This window comes from Bombina bombina, chromosome 1 (genome assembly GCF_027579735.1).
Source record: "Bombina bombina isolate aBomBom1 chromosome 1, aBomBom1.pri, whole genome shotgun sequence".
Classification (NCBI taxonomy): domain Eukaryota; kingdom Metazoa; phylum Chordata; class Amphibia; order Anura; family Bombinatoridae; genus Bombina; species Bombina bombina.
In genome coordinates, this window is record NC_069499.1 from 881,654,624 (window position 1) to 881,670,328 (window position 15,705).

Here is a 15,705-nt window from a genome sequence, read left to right on the forward strand (position 1 = left end):
AAAGGCAAAGGCCTTTATAGTTATATGGTTGGTTACTATCTAATAAGTATTTACAAAATAAGCTAGCTATGGGAATGTAGATACTGAGGGACCAGATAATGAGGTGGCCTCCTCAGATAAATCCCATATGTCTCTAGAAGATACAGTAATATTTTGTTGCTTTCATTACATCTTGGAGTATGGTAAAGTGTAGTTGTATCCACTTATTATGCTTAGATTATAACATAGTTGACCAATGTATCGGTTATTCCACGTGCACAATTTGAATGGCTTCTGCCTTTATGAAAACTGCAGGTAAATTTAGTCTTTAGTATAATAAATTTGTGTTTACGACACTAACCTAAAGTAATATAAGGATTTCTTCTTAAAATCCAAGGTGAGAAGACTGGCAGAGCAAATCCAGTTGACTAAAGAAGTCTTGGAAGCGTTGTCTTTTATTTTTGTGAAGAACAAAATAAAATGCATCAAGAACTGCATTGCAAGAACATAAGCAAAGTGTTTCCAAATCTTGAAATATAACCAAAAATACCAGGATGTAGAGTTGAATTACTCTGAAGCAAAAAGGTAGAGTACAAAAACAAGAACGTATAGGGAGCAGAAGACAAACCCCATACTTATCTATCTTATAGAATATACAAGATCTGTAGAACAGATAAGAAGCCAACTGAAAAATATAGTTTACACAACTACAAAAAAAGACAGCATTTACAATTAAATCTGATAAAAATTATATGAAAAAGAGGAGTCTGATAAATAGTCAGTGATCTTTCCTCACGGACTATAAAAAAGAAAGATCACACATTATTTAAAAAACGTAGCGTATCATGTAATTGCAATTGTTTGAGTACGTTATACAATTAGTATAATAATGTAAAATATTTCCTCTAACTAGACTGTGAGTCTGAAACAGGGTGGTATCAAGAGTCTTGGTAGCTTACAGGGCAATTACAAAGATTTATGGTGTACCAGCAACGTAAACAGTAATACTTCCTCGAGGACCAGATATTGCTGAAAATAATAAACTTCAAAAAAGTGAATGCTGCTTGTTGGACAGTGCTAACAAGGAAGTGAACTAGTTCACAGTTTTAGGCATCAGAAGATATAATTCCTAGGTAGTATGATAGTGGCAGGATCATTCACAAGTAAGTATACTTAAGAGAAGAGCAAGCACACAGTTTGTCCCCTATTTAATGGTTTTAAAATGTATTTGGGCTAGTGGCCTGGAAAACCTACTTGTGCCAGTAACTAAAATGTCTGTTTTCGGAATTTGCCATTAATGCAAACCTTATGCATCGGTTCAAATGAAGGAGCCTGCAAAACCGTCAACACCAAGTTAATATTCCATGGAGGAGAAATTGGCTTGATTTCAGGTTTAATACAGACCAGAGCCTGAACAAAACCAATCTTCCTATGGAACAAAAACTGAAAGAGCAGAAATCTGCCCCTTTAGAGAACTGACAGATAAGCCCTTATCCAGACCATCCTGTAAGAACTGCAAAATCCTAGAAATTCTAAAAGAATGCCAGGAAAAACCATGTGTGACACACCAAGAAATAAAGGCCTTTCAGACAATGATAGATTCTCCTAGTTACTGGCGTAGAAGCCTGAATTAATGTTTCAATCACATAATCAGAGAAACCCCAATGTTTAAGGACTAAATGTTTAATTTCCATGCCATCAGGTTCAGAGACTTGAGATCCGGATGGAAAAATGGACCTTAAGACAGAAGGTCTGACCAGAGAGGTAGACGCCAAGGAAAACAGCTGGACATCTGAACCTGATCTGCATACCAAATCCTGTGAGACCAAGCTAGGGCAATCAGGATTACTGAAGATTTCTCTAGGCTTATCTTGGAAATAAAAGCAGGAAACAGATAAGTAAGCTGAAATGACCAATGAGCTACTAGAGCCTCTGCAAACTATGCTTGAGGATCAATAGACCTTGCAAAGTACCTAGGAAGTTTGTGTTCCAAAGAAGACACCATCAGCTCTATCTCTGGGAGATCTCAAATATCCACAATCTGAACACATCCTGTTGAAGAGACCACTGCCCTGGATGTAGAGATTGATGACTGAGAAAGTCTACTTCCCAGTTGTTCACCTCTGGAATATGAGTTGCAGAGGCTAGACAAAAATGGATTTCTGCCCATGAGAGAATTTGAGAGACCTCCCTCATGGCTAGGAAGCAGTGAGTTCCCCTCTGATGGTTGAAATAAGCCACTGCTGTGACATTGTCTGACAGAAAAAGGAGATGAGATTCTATTTTCAGAAGAGGCCAAGCATGAAGAGCCCTGGAAATTGCATGGAGCTCTAGAACATTTATATGTAACCTCACCTCCTGAGGTTTCCCAACTCCCTGTGCTCTCAATAACCCGATAACAGCTACCCAACCTAAGAGACTTGCATCTGTAGTAATCACAGTCCAGGTAGGACAAGCAAAAGAAGCCCCATGAATAATAAACTGATGATCTAGCCACAAAGTCAGAGACTGACTTGTATTGGGATCCAAAAAATCTTTGAGTATAGGCTCTGCACCACTAAGAAAGCATACAAAGCTGAAGAGGCCTCATGTGAAAACAAGCAAATGGAATTCCATCTGAAGCTGCAATTATAAGACCTAGAACTTCTATACAAGGAGCAAACATGGGTAAAGAGAGAGACTGAAGGTTCAGACAAGCTGGCACCGATTTTAACCTTCTCTGCTATGTTAGAGAAAGATTCATGGAGACTTAATGTATCTCACATTCCAAAAAAAGTTACCTTTGTTTGAGGAATCAAATTTTTTTTGGAAAATTGATCCTTCAACCATGTATTGAAGAAACAACAAAAGTCAGTTGGTGTGAGATTCTGCTAAAGAAAAAGATGGAGATTGAAACAAGATGTTGTCCAGGTATGGAAACACTACAATACCCTGAGTTCTGATCACAGACAAAAGTGCCCCCAGAACCTTTGTGAAAATTCTTGGAACTGTATTCAGACCAAATCGAAGTACAACAAACTGAAAATGCTTGTCCAGAAAGGAAAACCTCAGAAACTGGAAATAATTTCTGTGAATTGGAACATGAAGGTAAGCATCCTTTAAATATATTGTGGAAATAAACTGACCTTGCTGATTGAAAGGCAGAATAGTCTGAATAGTTTCCATTTTGAAAGATGAAATCAGAGTTTTCAAATCCAAAACTAGCCTGAAAGTTCCTTCCATCTTCGGAACAATGTAGAAATTTGAATAAAAACATAAATTTTGCTTACCTGATAATTTCCTTTTCTTCTGATGGAAAGAGTCCACAGCTGCATTCATTACTTTTGGGAATTCAGAACCTGGCCACCAGGAGGAGGCAAAAACACCCCAGCCAATGGCTCAAATACTCCTCCCACTCCCCTCATCCCCCAGTCATTCTGCCGAGGAACAAGGAACAGTAGAAGAAATATCAGAGTGAAATGTGCCAGAAGAATAAATAAGGACGCCCCACAAAAAAAGTACGGGTGGGGAGCTGTGGACTCTTTCCATCAGAAGAAAAGTAAATTATCAGGTAAGCATAATTTATGTTTTTCTTCTTAAATGGAAAGACTCCACAGCTACATTCATTACTTTTGTGAAAACAATACCCAAGTTCTAGAGGACACTGAATGCCAAGACAGGAGAGTGCAATAGGCGGCCCATTCTGAGGGCACCAAGCTTGGAACCACTGCCCATAAAAACCCCAGCTTCGTCCGGAGCCGAGAAAACTTTGAAAGGAAAAGCCCAGAGGACACTGACCCGCAGGTAGTCCAGAGCCTAGCTAGAGACCGCCAAGCGGTCTCAACTGAGCCAGCAGGCCTCCAGGAGACACTGTCTCCCAACAGTCGGTCCCTCACCACTCACCCCTCACTAAAGAAGGGAACACCAGCCCAAATACCCAAAGGGATAGGGCCAGGAAGAACCGAAGGAAGAAAACGAAAGGTCACAAAATCCGTAAAAGGAAACCCCCCAGAGCAAGCCCAGCTCACAAGGCCGAAATGGGTCCCGACCGACAAGGGGGGACTACGCCTAGACCAGGAGAAACCGGAGGTATAGGACCGGGCATAGTAACTGAGAACCGTTCTCTCAAACGTTGTGCAAGAGCACCAAAAGACAACAGAAGACTGAGTCCGCACATCGTCCAAGCTAAGAATACTGAAGTCTTCTGCTACAAAAAAAAGTGTGTAACGAACCCAGACGAAAACCCTGAGTCAAGAACATGCCGCCATCATCAAGATGACACAGAGAATGCTTGCTGAGAAGTGAAAGCGGCCAGCAAAAGAACAGATTGCAAAAGGCAGCTCCAGACAGAGGGTCCACTTTAGGTAATCCAGGCCGCCAGACCTACCCACAGGTCTTTCAAAGAAAAGGGGGAAGCCCAAGAGAGAGAGGTTATACCCAGAACCCGTGGTGGAGCAATCCTAGATCCACAGCCTGTAAGCCTATGGAACTAGCTACAATGCCCACCTAGATTCTGGCGAAGACAACGTCTCTCAGAACCCACTCCCAACCGGGGCAGCCCCAGCAACAGCAGGTCTGAACAGGGGAACAGAAGAACCCCAAAACCAGCCCAAAGACGGGAGGTAGAATGGCCATAGCCAAGTTAACAGAGCACGGGTACAACCAGACTCCTCAGACGTCTCTCAGAACCCACTCCCAGCTGGGTCAGCCCCAGCAACGACAGGTCTGAACAGGGGAACAGAAGAACCACAAAACCAGCTCAAAAGCCAAGCGGAAGAATGGCCACAGACAGTCCAACAGAGCATGGGTACAACCCAACTCCCTAGAACAGACAACAGGACTGTAGATCCAAAGGATCTAGCAAAAAGGTCCAACCAGTCTCGACACAGAGCCAGCAAGACTCCATATGGAACGTAACACTCCAGAGAGAATATCCCTCTCTGCTAGGGAAACAGTTCCCATCTCCTGAATCCAGGAGAAGCCCTAAGAAAGGACCACATCTACCACAAGGCACGAAGACACATGCTAAAGGAGAGATCAACCCCCAATGCAAAAACCCTGTTGGAAGGAGATCCCAAAAAACTAGCCTGTTAACGCGCAATCAATGTGCAAGAGTAGCAGTAGGGACACTGCAAGTCCATTGATCTGCAAAGCAGTGAATACAATGGACACTACAGCAAGCTAACCAAGGGAACCACCTAAGGTGCAAAACAAGCTCAAAGAGCAACGGTACTCAGAAAACCTGACAAAACAAGCCTAATGGCGTAAAACCTAGCCAACCAAGACCAGATCAAGGAATCCGAGTAAAAGGACATAGCCCAAGTTCCCAGTAAACAGGGGAACCCCGAATCAGCACCTGGAGCCTAAAAATCCGGTAATAACCCACAACGGGATCCACAACGGAAAATGCTGAGTGAGACTCAGCAATGACAGGCCAAGGGACTGGTCCGAGCCTCCAATTGTTTAAACAAACAATACCTGAAAACTTAACACCCTATCTGATATAGCAACCCAGATCACAGGGGGCAATGATGTAATATCCAGAGCAACCCGGATAACGAGAAAAACTTGCAAGTCCCAACCTAAGGAAGAGACCACCTCTTGCCAAAGTCACACTCTCCAAAGGAGCTAAGGCGGTAAAAGTTGTACAACGACACTAGAGCCTCTAGACTCTCCAACAGCCTCAGGACAAAAAGGCAAGAGGATACCTTGAGGGTAAAACCACTCGAGCAAAGGCTAGTCTCCACTTCACCTCCGTACAAGCGGATGATCACAGGGAGAAAGGGGCACGCTCAAGCCCCAAGCAACCCCAAACCCCAAGCAAGCCCAAAGAGACCATGCCCAGTGTTCCTAACAGGGAACAAACATCTCCCAGGCCCCTAAAAGGAGACCTAACATGGAGACCACAGGGGAAGACCGAAAAGGTCTCAGAGAAACAGCTAGTAAAAACACAATGTGCAAAAGATGCAGCTGGTTACATTCTGCAAACCATCTGCTGCAAGGCAGCTGAACTACCCTTCAAACTACTAGCTGCTGAGGACCAAGTCCAAGAAGGACATCCCAGAGCCTCAAAGGAAAAAGGCCAAACCGCTCACTCGGCAGTAAGGAGGCGCTAAGCCCTCCAACTCTCCACCCCGTGGGGGAGGAACTCTATGGTCTGACATTACCAGACACAAGAAGAAAGTGACGCAGCGGAAACTCCACTGACCCAGTCATCCAAATTGAAGGCTATAAGGGCTGAGACAACCCCTACTGCCTCGCTGACCTACAGGTCCACTAGGATGCTTAGTTGATGTAAACATGAGCACTCCACGCCTTGACTGGACCAGCCAATCAGAACGGTGCCACGTGTCTGAACAGCCACAAGACAGAATCGAACCCAACAGGACCAGCCTGCAACCCGGGTCCTAACAGTCAAGTTGCATGAATCCTCCCACAGAGGGGAAGAATAGAAAACAGACAAACATAGGACTAACATGTCCTCAAAAAACACTTCCGCAGAAGTAACAGAGAGTATAGATCCCAGTGTAAGATTCCCAAAGGAAACCAATAAACACTATAAAAGACATCCCAATTGGATAAAAAGAAAATAAAAGGCAACCCGTAGGTTAACACCCAATAAGAAAGCAGGCCTACCGCAGGACCAGCCAACACAGAGCCCTAAGCTTCCAACAAAAAAACTGGGAAGGATCTCAAGAAAGAACAGTCAGGTGATTACATCATCCCCACATGTCTAATGAGGAGTACCATTCGAAGCAGTCTGAAAATTCCCGTATTCGCGAAGGATAGGGTCATTGAATAACTGAAAAAAATGTCTGAGTAAGATGCAAAGGCGAGCGACTCAGTAACAAAAGGCACAACACTCAGGGACAGTTACACCCGCAGGGAACTGCACAGGCCCTCCCCAAGTTGGTAGACCCGGGACAATAGGCACTAGCACAATCGCGCATAAACGCCTGGACTTTGCAGACGAAAAATCGCCAAAAGTACGTGGTAGCGAAAACATGCTGCAACCTCCGGGGGGCCAAGCCGCCCTGCATGGAGGAATGATCGTAAATTGGGTAACCCGCATGTGTAGAAGTATGGAGCGGTAGGGAACCTGCCTCTCGGAGGACGGGACCCCCAGAGGAGGATGGCTCAGCTGACCCTTGATTCCCCGAGTCCGAGGAACAAGGCGCTCTTATATGGCATACAGAACAGAACTGGTTCACATGTGTCAATGAGACCAATCCGGATTCTTCACCGGACACAGAATCTGAAACTAAAATAGTCTCAGTAGCAGAATCCTCCATAACTGAATATGAAATTTGAACAGTCTCAGCATCAAAATCCTCCATAACTGGATAGAGGATATGCAAATATGGACTAAAAAAAATAAAACAAAAACATCACCTGACACCCACAATGGCTGGAGCACTCACCACCTTCTATGAGCAGACCCCTGCAGACTAGAATATCTCCTTCGCCACACGGTTGAGAATGCGGAAATGGAGGACGGAACATAACCACACCCGACCACAAGGTGAACCATATAGTCCAAAAAAGTGTGCCCAACCATAAGGTCGCGTCACTTCCAAAGGCCTCAATGTTCCAAACCACGAGTCCAGTAACCATCACACATAAGCAGGTTGAATCACATAACAAACATAATTATAAACCCCCCTGTTCAATAACCCCCCTCAGGAGATATTAACCCTTGATTACAAGATACTAAAGGAGACTCACTGAGACCTTTATGTAATAGTTAGACCAGCAAGGTGGTAGCCTCTCGGGAAAACATTTGCATTACAATACATTCATGAAGAAGTAAAATGAAACAATCTTACCAGAATCTATGCCGTGGAACAGGAACACGGCCCTTCAAGTGTGACGGATAGTAGCATCGCCTCCAACATGGACTTGAGAGAAGAAAGCAGGCAACGGAGCGAAGTTCGGCAACGCTGATTGCTTGAGCTGTTAACATGAGTCGGGATGGTTTCGCAGAAAGACTCTCCTTGCATCTCCGGACTCTTTCATCCAAGCCCTCACTGAAAGACTGACAGGATTACTTAAAACTCATGTCCCATGCTGAAGAGTACTACCCTCCATAAGAGACAAAATCATTTCTGAAACTTCTCTGCCAACTTCCTGGGACGAAAGGCAAAGAATGACTGGGGGATGAGGGGAGTGGGAGGAGTATTTGGCTGGGGTGTCTTTGCCTCCTCCTGGTGGCCAGGTTCTGACCAAAAGTAATGAATGCAGCTGTGGACTCTTTCCATTTAAGAAGAAAATCCCACCTTCTGTTTCTGTAAAGGAAGTTGAACAATCACTCCCATAGCTTCCAGATCTGAGACAGACTGGAAAAAAAGCATGAGCTTTTACAGGATTCCTTGGAAAACTGGACAGAAAAAAACTTCCTCTGAGAGGCTTTGTTCTAAATCATATTCGATATCCCTCAGAAACTATATTCAGAACCCAGGCATCTGGAACAGACTGAAACCAAGCAAGTTTTCTGAAAGAGGCTTAATCTGCCCCCCTACCAGAACTTCTGGATCGGGGGCCGCACCTTCATACAGATTTAGGGAGAGATTTCTTACCCTGCTTAGACTAGCACTAGGTCTCCAAACTTAGCCATAGGTGACTTGCTTCTGAGCAGAGGAGTCATCCTCTTTGTTCCTTATTCTGGCAAAAGGAATGAAAATGATTAGAAGCTTTAGATTTCCCGCCAGGGTGGATTTGATTTAAATCAAACTGATTTAATTCACGATTTAAATCACGATTTAAATCACTAGTCAGAAAGGCTTGATTTAAATCATAGTTTTCTACATAAAGACTAATTCTTGCTGGTATAAATTTAATATGCAAGTAGATGAAGATTTTTAGAATAGCAACTTTTCATATTAGTTTTTTTATCCCCAGTTTAATAGGTTAATCAATATAATTCATATTTGGACAACTTTTCTGTTGTACTTAGGAAGGAGAAAAATAGTCATTACCTTTGCAATTTGCACGCATGCCTGCTTTACCGATAGACATCCCAAATTTCCCTGAAGTTCAGGGAGTCTCCCTGATTGTAATACCGGCTCCCTGATGCCAGCAAATGGAGTGCAATCTCCCTGAAACTCCAAGTACTATGATCCAATGTGGCCCAAATCAGGAAAAGTGTTTCTTTAAGGAATGCCTTTAGTTGCTGGGACGTTATAGAACCCTCAAAGAATGCATCAGTAACCAAAAAGACCCCACTGATTTTAATAAAATAAAACACAAATGCTACCTTTTTTACTGCACGTAATTAAACTTTGTATTCTAAAATATTTGAGCATTCAACAAGCGAACAATCACTGGAAAATAGGTTTATTGTATGTGGTTGTGCAATAAAGCTACTTTTTTGTGACTTTAGTGGGAAGCTACTTTAATGATAAGTCTCTATCTAATTTAGGGTTTCAAGGTCCCTGAAATGAGTTTTTGCAGGTTGGGATGTCTGCGATAGGTAAAGGAACTTCATTAAAATATTGCCAAACTGGGTCTCTTTTACGGCCTGCTGCCATTATAGGTTTTTTCCTCCAAGGAAAGAATGTGATAAACCTCAGGTCATACACACAAAAAGATCCAAAGACTTGTCTGTCTGTGGCTGTGCAGTATTGTGCTCATAAAGTTTCACTTTCATTTTGTAGTACTGCTTGTCTGCTTGCCCCTTCCTCCTCAAACTTAGTTTCACTTTCTTCTTGTGCAGAAAGAATTCTGTTCTGAAAGACTTGACAACCAGTAAGTTGAAACAACAGCCTCTTCAGCAATAGAAATAGCTGGCCTGAAGAAATACCTGCTTGTAAAAAGGCAATTGTATGAAAAGACTCTATTTTTCTATCTAAAGGGTCTTTAAAAAGAAGTACAAATCAGGTAAATGATATAATTTTTTAAACCATGCAAAAGGAGTAAATGAATTAACTTGCTTAGACTATTCCCTAGAAATCATGTCAGAGACAGCATCAGGAATAGGAAGAACCTCAGGAAGATTAACAACAATCTTAAAAAACAAATTTAAATGATTACAAGGCTTATCATCAGAAACTCTGGGAACTTGGACCCTTTAAAATATTTAAGATCTCCTTTAAAAGAGAACGAATATGTTAAACTTTAAACAAAAAAACATAATTTATGCTTACCTGATAAATTTATTTCTCTTGTAGTGTATCTAGTCCACGGATCATCCATTACTTGTGGGATATTCTCCTTCCCAACAGGAAGTTGCAAGAGGATCACCCACAGCAGAGCTGTTATATAGCTCCTCCCCTCACTGCCATATCCAGTCATTCGACCGAAACAAGACGAGAAAGGAGAAACCATAGGGTGCAGTGGTGACTGTAGTTTAATTAAAATTTAGACCTGCCTTAAAAGGACAGGGCGGGCCGTGGACTGGATACACTACAAGAGAAATAAATTTATCAGGTAAGCATAAATTATGTTTTCTCTTGTTAAGTGTATCCAGTCCACGGATCATCCATTACTTGGGGGATACCAATACCAAAGCTAAAGTACACGGATGATGGGAGGGACAAGGCAGGAACTTAAACGGAAGGAACCACTGCCTGTAGAACCTTTCTCCCAAAAACAGCCTCCGAAGAAGCAAAAGGGTCAAATTTGTAAAATTTTGAAAAGGTGTGAAGCGAAGACCAAGTCGCAGCCTTGCAAATCTGTTCAACAGAGGCCTCATTTTTAAAGGCCCAGGTGGAAGCCACAGCTCTAGTAGAATGAGCTGTAATCCTTTCAGGGGGCTGCTGTCCAGCAGTCTCATAGGCTAAGCGTAATATGCTCCGAAGCCAAAAGGAGAGAGAGTTTGTCAAAGCTTTTTGACCTCTCCTCTGTCCAGAGTAAACGACAAACAGGGCAGATGTTTGACGAAAATCTTTAGTAGCCTGTAAGTAAAACTTCAAGGCACGGGCTACGTCCAGATTATGCAAAAGACGTTCCTTCTTTGAAGAAGGATTAGGACACAATGATGGAACAACAATCTCTTGATTGATATTCCTGTTAGAAACCACCTTAGGTAAAAACCCAGGTTTGGTACGCAGAACTACCTTGTCTGAATGAAAAATCAGATAAGGAGAATCACAATGTAAGGCAGATAACTCAGAGACTCTTCGAGCCGAGGAAATAGCCATCAAAAACAGAACTTTCCAAGATAAAAGTTTAATATCAATGGAATGAAGGGGTTCAAACGGAACTCCCTGAAGAACTTTAAGAACCAAGTTTAAGCTCCACGGGGGAGCAACAGTTTTAAACACAGGCTTAATCCTAACCAAAGCCTGACAAAATGCCTGGACGTCTGGAACTTCTGCCAGACGCTTGTGCAAAAGAATAGACAGAGCAGAGATCTGTCCTTTTAAAGAACTAGCTGATAAGCCTTTGTTCAAACCCTCTTGGAGAAAGGACAATATCCTAGGAATCCTAACCTTACTCCATGAGTAACTCTTGGATTCACACCAATAAAGATATTTACGCCATATCTTATGGTAGATTTTCCTGGTGACAGGCGTCCGAGCCTGTATTAAGGTATCAATGACTGACTCGGAGAAGCCACGCCTTGATAGAATCAAGCGTTCAATCTCCATGCAGTCAGTCTCAGAGAAATTAGATTTGGATGATTGAAAGGACCTTGTATTAGAAGGTCCTGCCTCAGAGGCAGAGTCCATGGTGGAAGAGATGACATGTCCACTAGGTCTGCATACCAGGTCCTGCGTGGCAACGCAGGCGCTATCAGAATCACAGATGCTCTCTCCTGTTTGATTTTGGCAATCAGTCGAGGGAGCAGAGGAAACGGTGGAAACACATAGGCCAGGTTGAAGAACCAAGGAGCTGCTAGAGCATCTATCAGCGTTGCTCCCGGGTCCCTGGACCTGGATCCGTAACAAGGAAGCTTGGCGTTCTGGCGAGACGCCATGAGATCCAGTTCTGGTTTGCCCCAACGATGGACCAGTTGAGCAAACACCTCCGGATGGAGTTCCCACTCCCCCGGATGAAAAGTCTGACGACTTAGAAAATCCGCCTCCCAGTTCTCTACGCCTGGGATGTGGATTGCTGACAGGTGGCAAGAGTGAGACTCTGCCCAGCGAATTATCTTTGAGACTTCTAACATCGCTAGGGAACTCCTGGTTCCCCCTTGATGGTTGATGTAAGCCACAGTCGTGATGTTGTCCGACTGAAATCTGATGAACCTCAGTGTTGCTAACTGAGGCCAAGCTAGAAGAGCATTGAATATTGCTCTTAACTCCAGAATATTTTTTTGCGAGGAGTTTCTCCTCCTGAGTCCACAATCCCTGAGCCTTCAGGGAGTTCCCGACTGCGCCCCAACCTAGAAGGCTGGCATCTGTTGTTACAATCGTCCAATCTGGCCTGCGAAAGGTCATACCCTTGGACAGATGGACCCGAGAAAGCCACCAGAGAAGAGAATCTCTGGTCTCTTGATCCAGATTTAGTAGAGGGGACAAATCTGAGTAATCCCCATTCCACTGACTTAGCATGCATAATTGCAGCGGTCTGAGATGCAGACGCGCAAATGGCACTATGTCCATTGCCGCTACCATTAAGCCGATTACTTCCATGCACTGAGCCACTGACGGGCGTGGAATGGAATGAAGGACACGGCAAGCATTTAGAAGTTTTGATAACCTGGACTCCGTCAGGTAAATTTTCATCTCTACAGAATCTATAAGAGTCCCTAGGAAGGAGACTCTTGTGAATGGTGATAGAGAACTCTTTTCCACATTCACTTTCCACCCATGCGACCTCAGAAATGCCAGAACTATCTCTGTATGAGACTTGGCAATTTGAAAGCTTGACGCCTGTATCAGGATGTCGTCTAGATACGGAGCCACCGCTATGCCTCGCGGTCTTAGAACCGCCAGAAGTGAGCCCAGAACCTTTGTAAAAATTCTCGGGGCAGTGGCCAACCCGAAGGGAAGAGCTACAAATTGGTAATGCCTGTCTAGAAAGGCAAACCTTAGGAACCGATGATGATCTTTGTGAATCGGTATGTGAAGGTAGGCATCCTTTAAGTCCACTGTGGTCATGTACTGACCCTCTTGGATCATGGGTAGGATGGTCCGAATAGTTTCCATTTTGAATGATGGAACTCTGAGGAATTTGTTTAAGATCTTTAGATCCAAGATTGGTCTGAAGGTTCCCTCTTTCTTGGGAACCACAAACAGATTTGAATAAAATCCCTGTCCTTGTTCCGTCCGCGGAACCGGATGGATCACTCCCATTACTAGGAGGTCTTGCACACAGCTTAGGAATGCCTCTTTCTTTATCTAGTTTGCTGATAACCTTGAAAGATGAAATCTCCCTTGTGGAGGAGAAGCTTTCAAGTCCAGAAGATATCCCTGAGATATGATCTCCAACGCCCAGGGATCCTGAACATCTCTTGCCCATGCCTGGGTGAAGAGAGAAAGTCTGCCCCCCACTAGATCTGTTTCCGGATAGGGGGCCGTTCCTTCATGCTGTCTTGGGGGCAGCAGCAGGCTTTCTGGCCTGCTTGCCCTTGTTCCAGGACTGGTTAGGTTTCCAGGCCTGTCTGGAATGAGCAACAGTTCCCTCTCGTTTTGAAGTGGAGGAAGTTGATGCTGCTCCTGCCTTAAAATTTCGAAAGGCACGAAAATTAGACTGTTTGGCCTTTGATTTGGCCCTGTCCTGAGGAAGGGTATGACCCTTGCCTCCAGTAATGTCAGCAATAATTTCCTTCAAGCCAGGCCCGAATAAGGTCTGCCCCTTGAAAGGAATGTTGAGTAATTTAGACTTTGAAGTCACGTCAGCTGACCAGGATTTAAGCCATAGCGCCCTACGCGCCTGGATGGAGAATCCAGAATTCTTAGCCGTTAGTTTAGTCAAATGAACAATGGCATCAGAAACAAATGAGTTAGCTAGCTTAAGCGTTCTAAGCTTGTCAATAATTTCATTCAATGGAGCTGTCTGGATGGCCTCTTCCAGGGCCTCAAACCAGAATGCCGCCGCAGCAGTGACAGGCGCAATGCATGCAAGGGGCTGTAAATTAAAACCTTGTTGAATAAACATTTTCTTAAGGTAACCCTCTAATTTTTTATCCATTGGATCTGAAAAAGCACAACTGTCCTCAACCGGGATAGTGGTACGCTTTGCTAAAGTAGAAACTGCTCCCTCCACCTTAGGGACCGTCTGCCATAAGTCCTGTGTAGTGGCGTCTATTGGAAACATTTTTCTAAATATAGGAGGGGGGGGAAACGGCACACCGGGTCTATCCCACTCCTTATTAATAATTTCTGTAAACCTTTTAGGTATTGGAAAAACATCAGTACACACCGGCACTGCATAGTATTTATCCAGTCTACACAATTTCTCTGGCACTGCAATTGTGTCACAGTCATTCAGAGCAGCCAACACCTCCCCAAGCAATACACGGAGGTTTTCAAGCTTAAATGTAAAATTAGAAATATCTGAATCAGGTTTCCCCGAGTCAGATATGTCGCCCACAGACTGAAGCTCTCCGTCCTCAGCTTCTGCATATTGTGACGCAGTATCAGACATGGCCCTTACAGCATCTACACGCTCTGTATTTCATCTAACCCCAGAGATATCGCGCTTGCCTCTAAATTCTGGCAATTGGGCTAATACCGCTGACAGGGTATTATCCATGATCGCAGCCATGTCCTGCAAAGTAATCGCTATGGGCGTCCCTGATGTACTTGGCGCCATATTAGCGAGCGTCCCTTGAGTGGGAGGCAAAGGGTCCGACACGTGGGGAGAGTTAGTCGGCATAACTTCCCCCTCGACAGAACCCTCTGGTGACAATTCTTTTGTAGATAAAGACTGATCTTTACTGTTTAAGGTGAAATCAATACATTTAGTACACATTCTCCTATGGGGCTCCACCATGGCTTTTAAACATAATGAACAAGTAGTTTCCTCTATGTCAGACATGTTTGTACAGACTAGCAATGAGACTAGCAAGCTTGGAAAACACTTTAAACCAAGTTAACAAGCAATATAAAAAACGTTACTGCGCCTTTAAGAAAAACAAATTTTGTCAAAATTTGAAATAACAGTGAAAAAAGGCAGTTACACTAACGAAATTTTTACAGTGTATGTAACAGGTTAGCAGAGCATTGCACCCACTTGCAAATGGATGATTAACCCCTTCACACCAAATACGGATTAACAAATGAAAAAAACGTTTTTTAACCAGTCACAACAACTGCCACAGCTCTACTGTGGCTTTTACCTTCCTCAAACACGACTTTTGAAGCCTTTTGAGCCCTTCAGAGATGTCCTATATCATGCATGGAACTGCTGAGGGAAGCTGAATGTCTCTGTTTGTAATTTTAGCTGTGCAGAAAAGCGCTAAAATAGGCCCCTCCCACTCATATTACAACAGTGGAAAGCCTCAGGAAACTGTTTCTAGGCAAAAATCGCCTGGGTGGAGAGAGAAAGTCTGCCCCCCACTAGATCCGTTTCCGGATAGGGGGCCGTTCCTTCATGCTGTCTTGGGGGCAGCAGCAGGCTTTCTGGCCTGCTTGCCCTTGTTCCAGGACTGGTTAGGTTTCCAGGCCTGTCTGGAATGAGCAACAGTTCCCTCTCGTTTTGAAGTGGAGGAAGTTGATGCTGCTCCTGCCTTAAAATTTCGAAAGGCACGAAAATTAGACTGTTTGGCCTTTGATTTGGCCCTGTCCTGAGGAAGGGTATGACCCTTGCCTCCAGTAATGTCAGCAATAATTTCCTTCAAGCCAGGCCCGAATAAGG

At 43.9% G+C, this 15,705-nt stretch overlaps 1 protein-coding gene across 1 annotated transcript in view; it reads right to left on the bottom strand.

The window, feature by feature from the left end:
• The window catches only part of FTO (FTO alpha-ketoglutarate dependent dioxygenase), a 568,183-nt gene that overhangs the window by 468,790 nt on the left and 83,688 nt on the right, over positions 1-15,705 (bottom strand).